This window comes from Pipra filicauda, unplaced genomic scaffold, assembly GCF_003945595.2.
Source record: "Pipra filicauda isolate LSUMZ 115617 unplaced genomic scaffold, ASM394559v2 scaffold80_size11013439_pilon, whole genome shotgun sequence".
NCBI classification, from domain to species: domain Eukaryota; kingdom Metazoa; phylum Chordata; class Aves; order Passeriformes; family Pipridae; genus Pipra; species Pipra filicauda.
The window spans coordinates 8115147-8136143 of record NW_024104987.1 but is presented as its reverse complement, the minus strand read 5'-3'; the positions used below and the strand labels follow the sequence as shown (position 1 = coordinate 8136143).

At 40.9% G+C, this 20997-nt stretch overlaps 1 protein-coding gene across 4 annotated transcripts in view; it reads left to right on the top strand.

Annotated features, from left to right (window-relative positions):
• The first annotated feature begins 16293 nt into the window (after nt 1-16293).
• TNRC6C (trinucleotide repeat containing adaptor 6C) overlaps nt 16294-20997 on the top strand; it is a 78788-nt gene continuing 74084 nt past the window's right edge. For all 4 annotated transcript variants that reach the window (XM_039390190.1, XM_039390189.1, XM_039390191.1 and 1 more), the window contains exons 1-2: nt 16294-16307; nt 16900-16921. The gene's annotated coding sequence lies outside the window, so the exon portion shown is untranslated. The remainder of the gene's footprint in view (nt 16308-16899; nt 16922-20997) is intronic.

Sequence of the window (20997 nt, the reverse complement as noted above, 5' to 3'; positions counted from 1 at the left end):
ACGGAAAGCTTACCTTTAAATTAGTCTAGTAATAAACCCTTCTGTTTTTCATTCAGAAAGGCCATGAAATTTATTTACAGATTAACTGCCTGCTGTTAATTCAAACTAACCTACACTTCTCCAGCCCGTTCAGGTGCTCCATGCCGTGGAGACTCCTTTTCTCTTTCGTGTTCAGGTTATTAAAAGCCCAAGGGCAGCGTTTACTTTCAGTTTTAGCTGTGAAGACTTAACCAAGAGCAGTGTATGTGGGAACGGGTAATATGTTAACTTAGCAGCTGGCCTCGCCGAGATAAACATGCGCTTTTCCAAATGCTGTCATCTGGCCCCTTTCCAAAACAAGCTGAAGGAGGAGGTCAGGGGTGGAGCCATCCCTTGCTTCAGTAAAAAGAGGCTTTCATTTGGAAAGAATCGCCGGAGCGTATTGACTACACGAGAAGTGCAGATTTAGAATGAAATGGCCAAACCTTCCTTAAGTAAAGCAAATAGTCTCTGCTGATGACTTAAATCTCAGTGCCTTGTTACACTGCTGCTTCTCTTTGAAGGTTCAGCAGCTTAAATGCAGGGTGCATATGGCTGCTTTTAAAAAAAAATAATCAGTGCTTTATGGAAGACTTTGAACGTGAGAACTGATGGAAAATGTATCATCTTTGGTTACAGTAGAGACCTGCAACACAAAAGTGCTATTGTTTTAATTGTTTAAAATTCAGATTACAAGATAATGGTAATACCATTAGAAGGTTTCCCTTTGGCCTGGAAGCTGCAGGTAGGAGTGTGTCGATCCCTCAGTATTAAAGATGAATGATAAGGAAACCTCTTAAATGCCTGTGACGCTGCAGTCTAGCCAATTTAGGATCAGCTGATGCCTTCTAGTGATAATGGCTTGAGGTTTTCAGCTGTATTATGAAGATATCAGCCAGGGCAAATAGTGTTTAGAGGAGAAGTATACTTTATTGAATGGGGAGATGATCTAGGAGTGACAGTAAATTGCATTACTAAATGATCTATGTGCTCTGTGCAGTCTCTTCACTGGCAAATGCTATTGGTGAAATGAAAGATGGTTATTCTTAATGTATGAAAGCAGAGGAATCAAAGTATTATTTGATCTTCCTTTAGGAATCTGTGCTATTTTTGAAAACTGTCTGCCAAAAGCATGGCTTAGTTGTACCTCTTAAATTCCCAAAGTAGATGTACTTACAGTTATTTTATCATTCCTTAATGATAGTTAACTTCTAAAATTACTTAATCATGGTTAACTTCACTGTGGCTTCACTCACACAGTTACAGCTGTGTTTTCTGAAACTTTATTTGTGCAGCTTCCTGCCCTGTCACTAATATGTTTTAAAATCTCCCGCACAAGATAAAAATATCTGAATTTGATCATAACAAAACTACCTGTTCTTGCACAGAATAGCCACAGTGCTCCTTGAGGTTGTATCAAAGATGGTATCGCTCGAAGAAAACACAGCAGTACTTGAAAACATGCATCTGATTCCTTTGTCTTTTTTTTAAAGTGTAACATATCTCCCTCTTCATCCCAATGAAAAGGCTTCTGTCACTGCAGACAGCTGGAAAATAACGGGCTGTTCTTACATCTCATGGCTCGGGGTACCAAGCAAATCTGAGTGAGTTTTGGTCTCAGCCCTGGGTGTGAATCAGCACTGTAATTTTTCAGCACTGAGGTCTTGAACGTAGTTGTAATTCAAGCTCATAAAATATTCGAAGCCCTGACGGTACCGAGCTCTGCTTTCTGGAGCTCTTCCCCGTGGGTTTGCAGCCAAGGATGGCTGAGAGCGAGAACAGTTATCTGTGCTGCAGCAGTGATGGTTTATGGCTGGGTGCCCAGATTGTCTGGCTTTGCACACAGCTTTATAGTTTGCCTTTGAGGGCTGTGGAGGAGGTGGAAGTCATTTGTAATAAACAGCTATCTGCAGCCTGCTTTTTCTGGGGTTTGAAATGTACAGCCATTTAAAAAAAAATTCTAAGGTAGATATACATTTACTTAGATTTCAGTCAGGAAATTCTATGTTTATAAGCTCAATTATGAGAAATGTTAACAATTGCTTATTGGTTTCTATTAAAAAAATAGCTAATATTTATCCCTTGGATGTTTGGGCTGCTTTTAAGCTCTGAATGGCTAGAGAATGAGGTTGGGGTTTTTGGGTATTTTTTTATTTGAGAGAAAAATTGACTTGTCAAATCGGTTGGCATCCTTTGTGGTAATTAAGCCCCAGAGAAAAATATGTTTATATGTCTCAAAATAGTTATCATGCAGCTACCAGCTATAGGCTCATTTAGGAAAAGATAACACCCACCCCCCTTCCACCCAAGGAAAACAGCCACCCTGGGCTGTGAAGTGTTCAGTGGCTGCCCATGGGTGTTTTCCAGAGGCAGATCCATTCTTCCTCCCCCCACCCCCCGCCTGCCTCTCCCCAGCTTCTTGTTCATGAGGTCTGTGCATGTTTTCCTATGACTTTCCAAAGGGATAGTGGATGCTGCCTTTTTTATGGTCTTGGCCAAGAGGAATCCCCTAGATTGGCATTAGCTGTTTGTTTTTTTTTTTAGCTGTGCTGTTTGCTTTCCTACTCCTTTTTTCCTTTACTGTGTTCTGTCTGCATGAAGTTTACGGTTTTGTCTCTCATACTACATTTCCAAGACTTCCCAGTGGGAAATGGGAGAGATTTTTGTTTTGGTTGAGGGATAAGGGAGCACTGGCAGTGGCTTGGATACATTCTGGGTGGTCAGTATGTTCACAGATCGATTGTTAGTCCAGGATGGCTTCTGCCAAGTCTATTTTAGGCTCAGCCAGATATCTGCGTTGTGTCACTCCAATTTCAGTGCTGCTCTAGCCCTGGACTCTCAGGTCTTTTAGCTCTTCAGAATTCCAAAGTGTTTTGATGGCTGATGCTCCCGTCATTCATTGGTGCTGACAATGGAGAGCCTTGTTTTTAAACAGTAGCTGGTTACTGGTAAACAAAAGAGCATCAGCCCAGTGCTTTAACACAAACCATTCTAGGAAAAAAAAAAGGCAGTTCAGGGAGAATGCCAAGGAAAAAAAAATCAGCAGTACAGATGCATAATGTGTGACTGCCATTTTCCTGTGTTCCTACAAGGTCACTGACAGACCACAGAAGGTGGTCTTTGACGTTGTTTGTGATGTTTTTGCTTGAACTCAGTGTATGTTCACAGTAGCCTTGAGGATGATATTGTATATGAAATGGGAAGTTAAAAACTGTAGTAGCCCTTGCAGGCATAGCCTAATGGGGTGTGTGTAAATCAAGTAAGACTCTTTACACAAGTGTATTACCAAAGCCAGTCTGGAGCAGGATTCCTCGTTACCCCTCTACTGTCTGTCTGTACATTTCAATTTTCTTCTTCTCTCAATATTTTTAATCAACTGCACTTAACAAGTGCACAAGCTTACTTAACACAGGAGAATTGCTTCTAGTGTTTGAGTTGTCTGAATTTTCTCCACGTTGTCAGCCTTGAAATGGATGCTACACTTGAAAGTGTGTCTCTTACAAAAGATACTCCATCTCTGCAAATCTAATCATCCTTATCTCCTTATGGGGTCACGGCTGGAATGCTGTAAGTGCCCAGTTCTGTACCTCCTTCCTGTTCTGTGATGCTGAAAAAAACTGCAGTTAGTTAAAAATAACCTGTAGGCATAAGAGTGCTGATCACATCTGCTCATAACGTACCTCTCCATCTTCCTGCCTGTGAAATTATTTGTTTTCTCTTTGCTGATGTGAACTATAATGAGGTGTATGTTTATCTTCAGCCTTTTGAAAATAAATTAATGTGGAAGATGCAGCATCTTCTGATAAGGAAGGAGGAGAGCATGGTGGTAGCAAACTAAATGCTATTTAATGTGTTCTGGTATGATCACAATAAAATATAACTGTCTGATCTGGGTGTGGAACTCGAATTTGGTCTGTCACAATAATAGAATTGCTGCTGCTGAGGAGCAGAGTCTCTGTATAAAGAGGAGAAAGATTTATTATATGGGACTTACTGGAGCTTGGTGAATGTGTAATTTTTACTATTTCTGTTCTTCTAATCAAACTCACAGAAGTCCCTCACTTTAGAAGAGGATGGTCCAATTAAGTATCATTACACACCAGCAGTACATTATCTAGAGATGTCAGTTTTTATACTCTGGTACCCCACTTACATGTAGTAATTGAATAAAGCAATAGTTGGGTTAGTGGAGGGATGTTTATGTAATGATTTGCTTGAAAAAAGACCCTCAACTTTAATTTTTTTTCTTACATTTGTGAAAATGAAATATTCTTCACAGATTTCTGGGGGAAATACTGCAGTGATAACAAACCCCATTGCTTTCAAAGCAAATAACCCAGACTGATAGATATAGTCTGTTTTATCTGGGTGATATTGGAACTCTCTGATAGTCAACTGCACTGAAACCATGATTCCATCTTCCCCCCATCCCCAGTCCCTCCATCAGCATCTAGATGAGCAAGAGCTGCTCTTTCTGGAATTCTGTCTGCATCTCCTGATCAGATAACATACTTGGAGACATATTGGATATATTTCTGAGAATATTTGCTCCCCTGGGCGTTTCATGCACTAAATGAAGGCATAAAATAGTTATTACTAAGATCGTAATTGACCATAAATTGATTTCCAAAGTGGTATTTACTGCAACTAGTTTTCCTGTCCTGGAAGATCATTTACAGCTATTTCCTTTCCCCATCTCTTCCCTGACCCTGTCTCTCCTCCCCTGTGGAGCTGCTATTCATTTGCTAAGTTGAAAAATGGATGAGGGCCCATTCTGATGGTGGATCTGATATTCTAATTTATGCTTTTACTATTGAAAGCCAAGTAGAGGAACAGAGAAGTTTATTTCCATCGAGTTCATCAAGTTTTAAGGGTTACCTTTTCAGCACTGCTGAGCTACTCTTTTAAACTCTGATAGATTTGTGGAGGGAAAGGTGCTGCCTTGGATTGTGCTCTTTCCTTAACTTTGGATGATAAATCCTTTTCTGAATTTTGTGAACCCAGTTTCCAGCCTAAGGATAGGTACAGAGTAATGTAAGGGTTTCTTATCTCTTGAGTTATGTTGCTTTAGTAATTTTCAAAACAGCATTGCAGCTGAAGAGACAGTGGAACAAAAACTAAATAACTTCAAAATGTATTGAATAGCTTCAGAATGTGTTGTCTTTAAGTTGAATGAAATGATCATGGTGAGCAGTGCATTGATTTTTTTGTGGTTAAACACCAAATGTGTAAAAAGTGCACAAACAAGTAGATTTTCTTCATTTGTGTTTAAACTTTCACGTATTTGCAGTGCACGACTTTTAGTACAGTTTATTAGTCTATAGTGTGTTTTGTCTTCCTTGACTGGGATCAAATTTGGTGTTAACCTCCTGCAGAGAATTCCAGGACCCCTGACATTTTATTGTGACTCTTGATTAGCTCACCAGGGTTCCTGCTAAGAATTCTTCTTTCATTCATTTGATAAATTGAATTCCCTATTCACAGTGCCTTTAAATAGAATGGTATTTGGAAAACTTGAAGACAACAGCTTGAATGCTCAATGAGCTCACTCAGCAAATTTAAAAATGCAGAAGAAGGAAATTATGGGTTTGTGTATAAAAGTTTTAAAAGAATGTTTTATAAAAACTTAAGATTTGCACCTTCATATTTGCTTTAAATGTATTTCCCTTTTGGTTTCTAAGACAAGGGAGTTCTGTTAACATCAGTTTTCCCTTTTTCATCCTATTTTTCCTTGTTGTGTCAGGAGCTGTGCATTCGCCCGACATGTCTTTGTGGGAGCAGGTACAATGAGGTGACACACATCCATGTAGTGGATCTTCAGCTTCCCAAGGCAGGATGGTTGTGGTGTGGAGAGAGAGCATCTATCTTGTTCTTCACCTGGATTATGCTACTCACCACTTTCACTGTGCTGCACTGTGCAGTGCTCCATTCTGGGCTCTACAGCATGGGCTCATTTTTTTCTAATTCTGTATCTTGAGGCACCTTCCCTGTGAGGCTGCTGTCCTTTGTCCTTTGATAGCCCCATCCAGGACTGCAGCAGTGTCCTGCCCCTCCCACCACTTGTACTTTCTGAGGTGACACTTGGAGATCTCAGTGGTGGGATAGCAGAGGCCCATTCCCTGTATGGGATGCAGCCTTCCTAGAGACTGGTTTCTGCAGGCTTCTGCCACACATCGATGAAATGACTTCAATATCGTTGTAAACTCGGGCTGGAGGGGACTCAGGAGGTCATCTCAGATGGGCAGGTCAGTGTTTAAGTCGAGTGACACATGTGTGTCTGGTACCTGCTGCTCCTCACTGTGGTGCTGGTGTTATTCTTAGACTTGCCTGGTACAGCTTCCCTGCCTGTGGGTAGGAATCAGGGAAGTGTCCATGCATTTTTCTGTTTTCTGCTGTGCCCGTGGCAGGAATTCTGCCTAAAGGAGAGGTATTGCTTCCAGACCTCATCTTCCTGGGCCTGTTTAATGACACTGGAGCCACTCATGAATGTGGACACACAGTGGATGTGTGTGACTGTGGTTGGGTGCCTTTAGCTAAAGGTGTGTTGGCACCACCTTATTCCCAGAACAAGCACAAGAGTAGCACCATAAACATACCTGTCATCAGTGTAAATTCTGTTTCTTGCTTTTTGATACTCTAGGTTGTGTTGTCCAGCCCCCACTTGTGTGAGAGCACCAACCTCATCTTTAGCTCTGGCACTGTGCTTTCACCTCCTGCTGCTACCAAAGTGATTGGGCTCAGAAATATGTATATATCACATATCACTGTGGAAGGGGGAAAGGAGAACTAGGGGTGCTAAATCCTTACGGGCAGAAGAGTGCATGATTTTAGTTGTGCAGACTTGCCATTTTTTTAATGAAGAATCGTGAAGGTGTAGCTGTGTTTGCTGGAGGGCTGTGAAGGTTTGGTGCTCCTGCCCTGCCGACCTGCAGCACATGTTGTCCCTCCTGAGCCCGTTACTGCTGGACAGGGGATGGGACAGGGGATGCTCCACCAGCCTCTGGCCCTGGGAGTGGTCAGCTCTCAGAGCCCAGTGGCTGTGCTGCGTGGCAAAGCATCCTGTGGAGCTGCTGTTCCTGTTCCTATTTCCCAGCCTCCTACATTGCAGTATCCCCGTGCAGCTGCCCCAGGAAGCAGTGCTCCTCTGACATCTCCTTCGAGTTCATCCAAATAATTTGGGACACAAACTTGTCCATAGGTTGCTTCTGGGTCAGTTAATGGGAGATAACTCAGTTGGGCAGTCGGTCAGTGTGGGTTTGCCTCTGTTGGCACAGGGCTCTCATCTACTGAAGTATTTGCAGAAACCAAAATAGCAAACAGTATCTGGAGAGACAAATGCTGTGCTCTTGCTGAGCTGCTGGATTCCAAAGCTGTTTTCCTTTGTGCATTATGTCCCAGGAAGATTGGGGACGAGCCCTGGAGCAGATGCCAGATCAACTGCTGGTAACTATCATCAGGCCAGGGAGGGAGGCAGTGCTAGGAAAGTAAATCTGGTTATCTGCACTCTTCACAGTGTGTAGCTTAATTTTCCAATTGGTCCGTGTTTGCTGGGGGAGGAGAGTTGTTTTTCATAGCACATTTTGTGCTGTTTGTTGCCTGCTTGGAGTGGTGAATTTAATGGTAGCTTTTTCTGGGGGTGTGGGGTTTTTTTCTCTTGGATCTTGCATAGCCTGGGTGGTGCACACAATGGGATACTTGAAGTCTGCTGGGGTATTGTCAGCCGGCTGAGGGAGCAAATTCTGGTGTGGTTCATGTCTGACATGTATACAAGGGTGAGAGGGTGAGGTTTGGTAAAGAGTGTTTCAGCCCATGCCCACATTTACCTACTAACTCCTTAAGTTGCCCCAGAGTGGAGGTTGCATGGGCACTAATAGTCCTGCACTGTGGAGCAACACCTTCCCAGGAGAGGGGATGTACCTGTGTGAGGGCAGCTTTGCACCCTATAGGATCATCTACATGATGAGCCTGTTGGTTCGGAAGGGGAGTTCCATGTTTGATTGGCATCATGTGTCTTGGAGTGCAGCTATTAGATTCCTTTTAAGTGTAATGGCATTGGATGATGAGTTCCAAGGGTGCAGTTAATGTTTTCCTGCTGCAAGTGAGGGTGGTGTACATGGGAGCTGGTCTCCACCTGAAACAGAGACAGTGTGGCAGTGAAATCCTCTGCACCAATAGTTTTGCTCTGCAGATCCACTCCTGTGGTCTGCAGTACTTAGTCATGAAGATGTAACATACTTCATCTTAAACATTCCCATTTGTACTCCAGTACTCTCATTAATACACTGTCCCTCTCTGCTACAGTCCAGGAGAAATTGGAGTGTTAAACGGAAACAAAAGGAAGCCTGTAGGTGAAAAACAAACCCTCCAAACCCAACAAACATTCACTGGGACTTGGGCAAGTGCTTAAACATGGACTCTTCAAACTCCTGACTCATAGTTCATCTGCATCCTTAGTTTATAAAGACTGTGTTTCTACTCTGGGATTTCCCCCCACCTCTAGTGACTGGTAGTCAACCAGTAGAAGCTGAAACACGGCCAGGTCAGTGTGCCTTGAATTGCATGATAATAACTGCCTAGTCTGCTTTATTTTTGTTCTAATCTAATCTACTGCAGTGGTTGTTTACCCTACACCTACATAAAGTAGGGTCACAATAAGTTAACAGTGGGTGAACTTCCAGGAGGAGCCCAGGTCCTGCAGGCAAACAGTACCTGGCACTCTCCTCTGCTCAGAGTCCTGCCAGGATTTTACTGCTCTTCGACCAGCAATCCAAAATGGCATGTTAGAAACTCCATGTGCTGCTGCTGGAGAGGCAGCCTGGAGACAGGGTGTGGAACACAGGTGCTCTTTTTTCTTCTGGTCGTGGAATTTGTATTTTACAGGTTGTAAGAGCAGGATTATTGATTCAGTCTTTTGGGCAACCTAAAACCTGCCTGTAGTTTTAGTAAGATACTTTAATTGAATATGTTGCTTTTCACACCACGTTCTCAACTGATGCTGTGTTTATTGAGTGTTTTTTGAATGGCATCTGCACTCTGCTCCTGCACAAATTCCTAATTTGGTGGACTTTCTAAGTGACTACGGGAAGCAGGCTGCTGTCCTTGTTTAGGAGATAAGTTTTATGTTACATTCTTCGAGATAAGTTGACAAGAAACTGGGGGCATCAAAGTCCCAGGCCCATAGCTGTTGGCAGTGGGTGATATTCTGATGTTTCAGAGGAAGGAATCCCCTGTTAAAGCAAATCATGTATTAAGGAGGGACAAGTGCAGGGCAAGGACATAATTTGGCAGTGAGAGGCCCCAAAATGTGGGATTACTAAATCATAAATTGAGGTCAAACAAAAACCCTTGTCAAACTTCATTTAGGACTCCCCATAGGAAATAATTTTGCACCCAGACTTTGAAATTACAGGGTTTAGTTTCAAGCTCTGTGATCACACCTGTACATATAACTCCTCCACAGACTTATCTTCTCCACAGTGGTGTGACTGAGGGCTTTCCCCCATTAATTCTCTTGAAGGGATATTGTAGGATTTTACTTTGTGAATGGGTAGAGGCCTCCAGTTTCCAGACTGATTGTCTTTGTGTCCAGGACACGGTGTGGCCTTGTATCAGTGTTACTTCATAAAAATAAACCTTTTTTTTTTGTGGTTTTCCTCTTTTCTCCTCCAACTGTATATTTATAAAGATTTGGTATCTCTTATAATGTTGGGTTTTTTTAAATGCTTCAGTGAGGAGGATTTTTCTTTATGCCTAATCCAAATCTTCTTTGTTGCAATTTAAATTCGGTGCTACTTACCACAGCTAAAGTAGAAAGATTTTACTCTGTGCTCCTCTCCCTCTGTCTTTAACACCTACTCGAATAAGGGGGTTGCCATCTCTTTAGATTAATTGAATCCAAGTCTGAAGTTTCTTCCAAGAGCCTGTGCTTTTTTGATCTCTGATCCTTGGTGCTGTTTTATTGACTCTCCAGCTGACCTGTATTTCTGTTGCTGTAGATAGACCCAAACTGGACACAGCACAGCAGCTGATAAATTTCTGACCATCTGTGACATTGTTGCTTTGCCTTTGCAGTGAGATCCGCTCTAACACCTGCTTTTTTCCTCCCCAAAACTGGTGTTCAGCCAGTTGTTCCCTATGCTTTATTTATTTAAGATTATTCCTACCAAACGTGGTACCCTGCACTTTTTCCCACTGAATTACTCTGCTTTTTTTCTGCATCTTGAGTTTATCATGTTGTTCTCCATACTGTCCCTCCTTAATTGTTTGGCAATTGTTTGGCAATTGTTTGGCAACCCCATGGCTTGACATATTCTGGAAACTAAGGAAGTGCACACATTTTTCCAGCAGCAAAGTGGTTAGTAAAAATTTTGCTGCTGGCCATGTGTCATACTGCAACAAAAATCCATTGATTCCCTGCCTCATTGGAGGGGTTTTGTGGGTGTTTTATTGTAAGTTTATGTACCTTGTTCTTAAAACTATTAAATTATAAAGGAACCATGTTCTTATTAACAAAACTTTGCGCATTGGTTGAAAAGTCAGTAAATTAGTTTTGTTGCCTCCCTTTCATCCTTTTCAAAAATACCTGTGACTGAGCCACAGGAAAAAAATCTCTCCCCCCGCCAAAATTCTTGATGATGTTTTTCTCTCTTCCCCTGTAAATTATATGCAGTCTTTGTCATTTGCTGCTCTTCCACAGTGTTACCCACCTTCTGCTCATGCTTAAATGACTTGGACACAGTTGTTCCTGTGGTAAATGACAGCAGGCCCAGCCAGTGGAGGAACATCCCATTTCTCTTGGGACTTTTTAAGCTGTTCTTATTTTTGCTGATCTGATTTCCTATTTGGAGTGGTAGCAAAATGTTTAGCTCCATCTCCTTTTCTTCCCTGGTGGTTCATGAAGTTTTCCAGAGAAGCCAGATCATTCCTTCTTCCCAAATTTTAGGAGAAGGGACTTAAATACATCTTGAGCTTCTTGCTTGGAGCCGTGCTCACCAGCCCTTTTTGGGGAGGGAGCCAGAATGGAACGTGGCAGTGGTGGTGGTGGAGATGCTGGGGGCAGGAGCAGCTTGGCTGTTGGTGCTTTACTGCCCCTGGAGCAAAGCCTCCCTCCTCAGGGAAGAGCCCCATGAAATCCCTGGGAGAAGAGAAGTGCTGTCATCTGGGGGCTCAGCACCAGCGCAGGCGGTTGTTGGCCATCTGTTCCCAGCTGACCTCTTTAGAGAGGGCTAAAGCAGAAAGAAAAGTACTGTCACTTTAGCCCTTGTAGGGTCATCTGTCACTAGTCCCCCTTTCCCACTGAGAATCAAAACTAATATTTCTTCTTGTTTATTAATGAAGCACTTAAAGGTTGATTTATTGTTGCTTTTTATATGCACGGTGCTAATATTTTGTTGGCCGTCCTCAATTTGTCCCCCATGTGTTTGTGCTGGGGTTTTTTTCATATTCCTTCTTATTTATTTGACCTAGTTTTGCATGCTGCTTTCTTTTTGAGGTGATTGGAGAGCTTGTAATTAGGGACCAGCTTGACTCTCCTTGATTAATGACTGAGCCTGGATATCAAGGGAACAAAGCTGGCACTTCAATGTCACACCAGCTCCTTGCCTTCACCAGTATTTACTCTAGAAAGGTCACAGAGCTGGGTTGTGTAAAGATGAGACAAAACCAGCAATAGGAAAATGTGGAGTTTTAGTTTATCCATTCTAGAAGTCATGAAAACAAGGGCTGCTGCTGCTGCTGTGACTTCTTGCTTTATGTAGTATTCCTCCTACACACGTGGAGATCTGCATTGTTTAGATTCTTGGTGATTTCCAAGAAACAACACCTGCCTCATCCTGTGGGACAGTATTTTTCAGTTGCCCTGAATGAATTGAAACCTGCCTTTCCAGAGTTTGCTGCTCTTTTTTTTTTTTCCAATTTTACACCCCTTTTTATCACCACTCTTCAAGCTGTTTTCTCCCTTTGTTATCTCAGCCACTTCTTTCTTACCGTTTAGAATCAGATCCTGAAGAACTTTCTAAATACTAATTTTCTTCGTCTCTATTTGAAAATGTGTGATGCCAGATTTTGAGAACTTGTGATTACTTTGTGTTTCTTGTCTGTGCTGTCCAGACCCTTTTGCATGCATCTATTAATTCCTCCCAAAAAGCCTCCACTGGTAGCTGCCTTTGGGTGATTATTTGCCAGTTCCTTACAATTCTACTTTAAAGATTTTCTTTCTTTTTTTTTTTTTTTCATTTCTTTTTTCTCCCATCCTCACTGCTAGGAAAAACACCTGCACAGGAATGCAGGAGGGCCTGTTTTATGGTGAGGGAAGTCAAAATGAGAATACTACTTGAGCAGTTTGTAGGATTTCTGTCAGTAATAGCAAGTTTCACAACTGTCAAGAGAGGTTATTCCAGCAGGATATGAATTTCAGGTACAAAAGGTATTCTAGAATTAAGATATAGGGTTTAAACCAGACAAAAGCATCTGTAGACCAAGATTAATAATTCTGTGCTGAAGAGATAGCTTTCCTATGTTGTTAAATAAACCTTCAGCATCTTACAGATAAAACAAAATTCATTAGGCTGTTGGGGTTTGGAGCAGCGTCACATGGAACAGGAGAGACAGGTCTCTGTTTTGTCCTCAATTACTGCAGGAACTTTTGAACTCCAAAACACCGTATGGGTAATAATACAAATACACTCTACTTGAAGTTTGTTTAAGAACACAATATTCCCTACAGGTGTACTGCAAAATGCTGTCAGAATGTCACATTAGCTCTAATTCAAAGTACCAGCTGTGGAAGCAATCCAATGCCTGATACCAACTAGAAAACTCAAGTTCTTACTTAACCTAAAAAGTAAATCATCTGAGAGTTGTTATTTTTTAAAAGGGGATTAATAAGCCTTTCTGCAGCAGGCACTGACAGACCAGAGCCACAGTCCTCAGCTTGTTCTCACCATGACCTGCAGTTCCTCTCGTTTTCCTGTTCCGAGAGCTCTTAAGCACATGCACTTTAAAGATAACCTTGGTTTAGGCTTGGATTTAATAAGCTGTTTGCAACCTGTGAAAACAACACTTGATTCTGTGGTAAAACCCTTTGCTCGTGAAAATCCCCCACGCTTCTGATACATCCAATCCATATATATTAAAAAGGCAAACTCCTACAAGGATATTCTGAGACACTCCTGGTTTAAAACATGAGCTTTGTGTTCATAAATGTTTTAGAGTATTTCCTGTAATAAAGATTAAACTGTCTCTCAGGAACACGTGCCTCTGACAACGTAATCGAACTTTATATAGCAGTGTTTTTATTGTTTTCCTTTTGTTTTGCTCTTAGATGACTAATTTCTGACTAGTGACAGCAAGAGTTGCCATCTGAGGGGCCGCTTGGAGCTTCGTTTCTATTTTAAGCATATTTAAAGCACATGTGTTCAGAAGTGTCATTATGTAAATCAGTTTTTGAAAATTGAACTCCATTAAAAATTACAGTATATCATTTTCTGAGCTAATCTGAGGCTATTTTAATATCAGGAGTGAAAAACCCCCACAACCAAAACCCAGGTTTTGGGGCAGAGTGGCACTTCTACCTCAGATGTGGTAATTGATGTGATAATATGGTTATAAAATGTCTTGTATTTTTAATGGAGCAAAACGTTTGCTCTTCTTTGATTTGGAAGATCCACTGAGGTGTTGTATTACCTGGAAACCAAAGTTCATAGTGGAGTCCAGCGTGAGGAATGAGACTTTGGCAGTGATGAAAGTTGATCCCCAGTGCTGGACACTTAAGGTTTGGCTGGACAAGGTACTTTGGCCGAGAAAGGTTGGACCAGATGATCACTGAGATCCCTTCCAACCTGGTGTTCTATGGAAGGAACTTGATATTAAAAAAAGAGGCCTAACAAGAAAATGAATACTTTTGTAGCTTAAAGAAGACTCTGCATATAAAGCGAAGTGGTGGTGGTTTGTTTTTGTGGGGGCTTTTTTGGTTTTGTTTTTAAATACTACCCTGAGTATTGAAGGGGTTTGAAGTGTAGTTGTGGTGTAGTGGAATTGCTGTAATGCCGTGGGTTTTCTTAAGTACTAACAAGAGGAAGCCAAAAAGTTTCTCATTTTGCACTGACTTGTTTCATTCACCTGCTTTAAAAAAATAAAACCAAAAAAAGGCTTGAACTTCCCCTGGCAATAGTCTGACAGTTTGGGAGAGTTCACTGGAACACAGGCTTTGTAGAGTCTGGTGTGACTTGGGTAGGGAGCACTGAAAATGAAGGGACTGGATGTTGTTTCTTTGTAGTTCCTGAGATCCTGGGGACTTCAGTTCTCCTCCGGAGCTTAGAGGAATAAAGGCTCTTATTACGGTTTCAACTCAGTTTCTTTTGGCAATGTAAGTTATCACTTTCTGCAGAGCTCTAGAAGAAGCCATTTAAAAGTACAGTTTTAAGTACCTTTTTCTTAAGTGCAATTTAACATGTGTTGCAAACGCCCACCTGCAACTCCTGTGAGCAAACGTTTCTCAAACCTTGATTTACAGTGTGAGCTCTGAAAAGGTGGCCCTTTGGAACTGGAATAAAGCTGAGCAGTCATGCAGGTGATGAAATTTTGGCCACGACAGGAAGTGATTCAGTATTTGAAGTACAGATATCTAATGCCATTTCAGATGTCCTGACCTCCAGTGGTGCACCAGGCACTCCCAGGTGTGCCTGACCTCCAGCTGCTCTTCCAGGCCCTGGATCTTGCCCATATATCTCACTTCTGCACGTAATTTGGGTGCTGTGAAGTGTCTAAAAGGGCACTATCACCTAAGTTTAGACCTGTGAAATGCTGAGTGTAGTGTTTACTGTTTTGGGTAACACAAGGAAAGGTGGGGAATATGCTTTGATTTAGTCTGGAGCTCCATGCAGGATCTGTGTAAGCATTAAAGCATCCTCAGTGGCCAAAGTCAGTATTTTCAGGCAAACGAAAAAGCCAAAAACCAGAACACCCTTCAGCAGCTGAAATCTCAAATATATTACAATGTTCCTTTTTTATAAAAAGCCAAACTATGTAGGAATAGGCAAATTTGTTAAAAGGGAAATGAAAGAAACAGTTAAATTCAAAATGTTTCAGGGGGAATGTTTGAAAACACAATGTGCGAAATGTCCTTCAGCCAAAGGGCTGAGACACACACAGACCTGTTGTGATTAAACAATTAAGCAGAGAGTTTTGTTACTAAAAAAACCTTTTTTAACAACAACAGAAAAAATCTAAACAAAAAAAACGGGGGGGGGGGGCTGTAGGCTTTGGCAAGTTAAATGTAAAGCAGTAGTGAATTAGGCTAGAAGTGGTCTTGGGGAGTAATTGGAAGACATTGAATCTAATAATAGTGATAGTAATGGCTTCAACCCGTCAGAATCAGCCTTCTCAGAAGATCTGTAAGGCTGATAAATGATCAGGACCTGAAGAGCTGTCAAGGATGATAAAATAGTTATAGAGAAGTAAATGAATTATTTGCATTGGTATTTATTGGGAAGGATGTTAGGGAGGGTCACTGCTATAACCATTTATTACAGTGATGGACATAGCAGAGATAAGAAGCTTTCAAATAGGTTTTCTTCTTGATTTGGGACAATTCAGGTTAAATTTTAATCAAGATGCTACTGGAACAGTCCTATTTTGTATTAATGCAAATGATTCAGCTAGAATTTATAGGATGAACACAAAACATGATGATTGGATTTCTTCCGGATCTTAGTGTACAAGCCTAGAGAACAAAATTGATGTGTATGAGAAATTAATACAGCACGTGTTTGATCAAAAAAAGAAAAGCAATTCAAAAATAATGTACTCATTCATGATCTTTAAAGTATATTGTGAATCACAGCTGTTGAAAGCCAGCAAAGCTTGCACTAATTACCTAGGGTTATTCCTTTTTTTCAGTTTTAAACTTTCTTTCCCTAGAATATGCTTAATATTAAGTAGTACTTGTGAGTGATTGTGGAAAGAGGTTCCAAATACAGTCTATCCTTTCTGAATTTTCATTGCCTACTGGTTTATTTGTTGTTAGTTTCAATTTTGGAACAGCTTTTTTTTTAGTACTTTTATTGCAGCATTAGAAGCAGCCTTTATTAGACATGAGATGTAGAAAGTTGGCATACAAGTATGGATTGTTTACCTTTCTAGATAAACTTGGTCTTATTGTAAATCTCTTCCCAACCTTTGTTCTTATCAGGGAGAAAGAACAAGAAACACAAGAAGAGGAACATTTGATGGAAGAAAAGAAAAAGAAAAAGCAGGAAGAAAAGAAAAAGAAGGAAGGTGCTCAGAAAAAGGTTTGTTCATGTTCCTGTTGTAAATGAGCCCTTTACTCCTAAGAGTAACCTGCAGGTGTTGATGGATTACACTGTTTGTTTTGATTTTAAAAAGGAATCGATCACTGTCTTTTCCAGTATAAAAATTAGGCATCATAAAAAAAGTGGGGTAGGTTCCAAACAGATAAAAACTTCACAGGTTTTGTGTCTAAGCCAATAGTGTGTGTGGATTCAAAGGGGGATAGTGGACAAGTTCACAGAAGTTACTTCTGCTGAGTGTTAAAAAGTTCACAAACATAATGTTTGGTTCAGAAAGCCTCTGTTTCTCAAGAGAGAGAACACTAGATGGGTAGATGGGGTCAGTGCCATATCCCTTGCCATACTTTATACTGTCTCTTTGGCATCTGCTTTTGACATCAATCAGACAGAGGCAGCCATTCTTACATTTCTAATACGTGGAGTTGAATTAACATTCTCCAGTTCTTAACTGGAACTAATGCCTGATTTGTGTGAGGACTTCCTGCACAAAGTTAGGCCTGCAGCCCTGTAATTGTTAGGTATAATTTTGAGTATTGACAAGTAGTTGATTTGTTTTGTTCTTTTCTTCTTTCAGGCTGCTGAACAAAAAACCAAAGGTAAATTCATGTTTATTCTTTGTGAACCGTTTGATATTTTTATGAGCTTGTTTAAAAAAGGAGTGCTTCTGCTTTTCATTCTTTGTGTCTGTTTATTGGGGAGAGTATATCTAGGATAGTTCTGTTCCTAAAGTTTTGTTGGAGGATCTGACTATATGTTGGATTTCTCAGCTTTTGCTTATATTGCTGTGTATCCTATAGCAGCTTTTTGACAAGAATATATGGATTAATTTTCTGTGAAATGTGACACAGCATTTGTCCTCTTTTTTTCTCTGGTCTCAGGACAGATGTAGTTCTCCATTTAGTTGTTAGTTATTTATCTGCTTCAAAGACAACTAATGGCCACTCTGCCTCTGCATGCACAATTCAACTCAATTTAGTGGGCAAACTCAGTTCATTGAACTTACTAAAAACTATTCCCCCCCCACTGGCACCACTGCCCATTTTTCTTTCTTGGGCGGGTTTTCTGCTTGGGAAGAGACTGGGGCTGGTTTGCAGCACAGTCCCAGGAGCAGCAGAGGTAAGGACTGGATCCCCCTTTGTGGGCACTGAGCTCCCAGGTGCCCTGGGAGAAATCTTTTTGTCTGGTCTGCCCTTTGGTTTACATGGCAGCACACAAAACTGAGGCTGTGGAACAGTTCTGAACCAGTTAATATGCACTGTTATTTATTGCTGGGTAATTAGGTGACAGGCAAGTGGAGCTTCCCAGATTCCCAAAGACTGGGAATTAGAGAAGAGCCAAGCCTAACATAAGGGATCGACTAAACAACTTATGTTTCAAACACTTTTCATGTATTTATACAGCAGAAATTAAGTATTGCCTCAGTAATACTGAATTCAGAAAAATAAAGACCTGACTACCTGATGAAGACACTGTAACAAGTAATTTATTGAAACTCTTGTCCTTCTCTTTCCAAGTTGTTCCTATGTAGAAAGTGTGAATTCAGGAAGTTTAAGTTTAAATTCTGTTGCATCTGCCCTGTGAGATCCCATGCAGTTTATAACAGTGGATTTTGCTTTCAGAAGGCAGCAAAAGTAGCTAAATCCCACCAAGTCTTAGGCACATGAAAAACCTTTGGAATTAAGATGCACGAGAGCGATTTCTAGCTAAATATAATGTTTCTGTTTCTGCAGTATTGCGTGTTTTGTTCTCTGTATCAGCTCATTTCTGTGCAAAAAGATTTCTCTGTTCTATAATGGATTATAATGACTTTTTAATATCACAATTCAGTGGCAGATGTTTTTGCTGTCAGAGTAACTGCATCCATTTTCACGTGCTGATGCAGTGGCTCTTCATTTCTGTTACTAGTGAGACTCAGCGCCTTCTGCTTTGCCTCTGTGGGATGTTACTATTTCTGTCTCTTGTTGTGACAGCTTTGCTTTTAATTGCTCGAAACTGCCAAGTTTAAGTTTTTAGATAATAACTTCAGGTTTTCAGGTATGCTTGGGAGTTTGTTTCTTTCAAATATTTTTGGTCCGCTCTCCTCGTATTTAATCATCCTGTGCTACTGCTATAAAATATGAATTGGGAAGAAGACAACAGTGAATAAAGGTAGTTATCTTAGAGATTAAGTAGCTTTGGCATTTATTGCTTCATCTGTCAGAAGCAGTGATGCACCTTTTTGCAGTTGATCTGTCCTGCAGAGAAACAAAACCTCCTGTTCATCCTCAGGGCAATGGCCAGGGGTTATTTACAGTCCTTTAAGTGACCCTTCTTTGAATTTCCTTTGTCTGGCAACTACTCATTTCTTTAAAGGTTGCTCTGTGGGAATGCTTTTCGACTTTGGGGTACAGTTCCTTACATTTATCTGTAGGAGGGATGTGCACAAGCTTATGATAGGTAGCAGGAATTTCCTAAAATATGGAAAATATTAATACAAAATTAAAGAGAGGAAAAAGTTGACTGAACCTTTTTTCCTCAGATATTCAGAGTTGACTGTAAACTTTATTGCAGTGCTGCACCAACTATTTTATTTGGATACATTTTCAAGGTTGAGTGACAAATGCTGCTACAACTAAAAGGCAACCACAGGGATTATCACTGAATTTAATTAATTTATTTCCTATCTGGGACACAGTAATTAAATTAGTTGTAAAGACAGGATGACACAGTAACACTGAGTGGACTGCATCAGGTATCACATGCCAGTGGGCAGGATGTATTAAATCAGAGATTAAAACTGGGCTGAAACTGAACATTTTGCAAAATGTAGATTTTGGTAGTGAGATATAAATATGACTTAATGTAGCTGCTTATGGTAACTTAAAAGAAAATTGCTTCATTTTATGCATGTGTCATTCACTTCTGCAACTGGGTTGCCATAGCAGTGAGAAACACTTGCACCAGTTGGAGAAAATAAACCACACAACTGGAAGTGGGATATTGAAGGGTTTTTCAGTTGGTTTTTCGGCTGATTGGAGACAGTGTGTTTCTATTGTTCCTTGTTCGCTCTCAGCAGTGTTTGTGAAGGAAAAGACACTTTGTTGAAGTGGGTTGGAAGGGCTGAGCTTGGGAGTTGATAGCGAGGGAGGGTTTACCCTTTGGGGATGTGCTGGAAGCCTGTGCTCTTATCAAGGTGCTTTTTGATTCTTTTTAATTAGTAGTAAGATTAATAATTAATAGCAAGTAATAGTAAGGTTTGCATTTATTTGTCCAGCACAAAGGCAGATGTGGAGATGTGTCCCATCTAATAATGAGCTCGTTTGCTTTGTACACGAGCCCTGATCTCTGTAAGCTGAGATGGGGCTGTTGCATGTTCAGTCTCTGGTGAGGCCTCAGGAAAGAGAAACTAGTAAGGAGGAAGGAGGTTTCCTGTGGGGGTGTGTGTGTGGTGTGTTGTCAGTTCAGTATTGCCCTGAGGCCTCAGCCCGAGCTGAATGTTTCCATTTGTGATGTGGAGCACAAACCCCTTCCAAAATAAACACACATTTCCACCCACAGAGGAAAGGTATGTGGCTGCTGCTGGAGTTACTGGTCCAGGGGTAGGAAGTGCTCCCTCACACAGCTCTTGCATCTATTTAAACAAATTATTTTTTGCTGTTTAAACAACGATCCAACCCTTTAAATCTTCTCTACATAACAACTCCTTCATTTTCTATTTTTTTTTCCTGCAACGTTGTTTGCCAAAGTATTTTTGTGAGGCTGAATCTTTTATAAATACCCCGTGTGCAACAATTCTAGGGAATGTGTGAAAGGAAGAAAGATTGAAGAGCTGATAAGTAGCTGAAATGTTTCTCAATTACTTGAGAACAAATGAAAGTAGTCTTCCTGTTCAGCTGAAGAGGAGGGCTGCAGAATTAGATGAGGTGAAATGAGCAGGTTTTTATTGCACATCCACATTACTGTTCTTTTATGGTAATTTTTTGAGAACAGGACTATTGAGCACTGGCTATTAGTGTTTATTTTACATGTGTAAACTCGTGCCAGTTTATATGCACTTGATAAAGAAACTTGGTATATAAAGGCTTTTGTAATGAAAACATTCAGCTGTAAGTACCAATAAGAGTTCTGTTCTGTATGGTAAATAGTCACTAGTATGGGAAATGGCTGTTATTTAATAACTATAGGGGACTTTAGGGGAGCTGTGCTCATGATAAATAGTATGAGGTCAGTGTGTTTTGCTGCCTGCTTCTCTTCCAGCCATCCTGCTGCAGGTGTAGTTGGCACACAGGTGATCAGTTCCTTGGCTGCTTTACTCACACCCCAGCTGAATACACTTTGTCTAAAGTGTATGTTGAAGTGCTGATATAAAATAGTTTAAGTGGGTTGTTACTCAAACATCCACCATGGTGATTGAAAGGCAAAGTATCCATCCAGGTCTCCAGCATTACCTCTAATGAAGGTAAGTGTTGAATCTGCAAACAGAGAGTTGAGTCTATACCACTTTTAGTTTGAAGTAGGAAACCAATATTTGGTTAGAAATCTTAATCTGGACAATATTTCTGTAAAAGCAGAGATGGCCAGTCTGCCTCTTGGACCTTCATGATCCTTGTAGGTCAGTCTTTGGCATGTTCATGGCATGGGACCAGGAAGAGAGGTGTGAGCTTTCCAAGGGGAAAATGGGAACTTCAGCTCA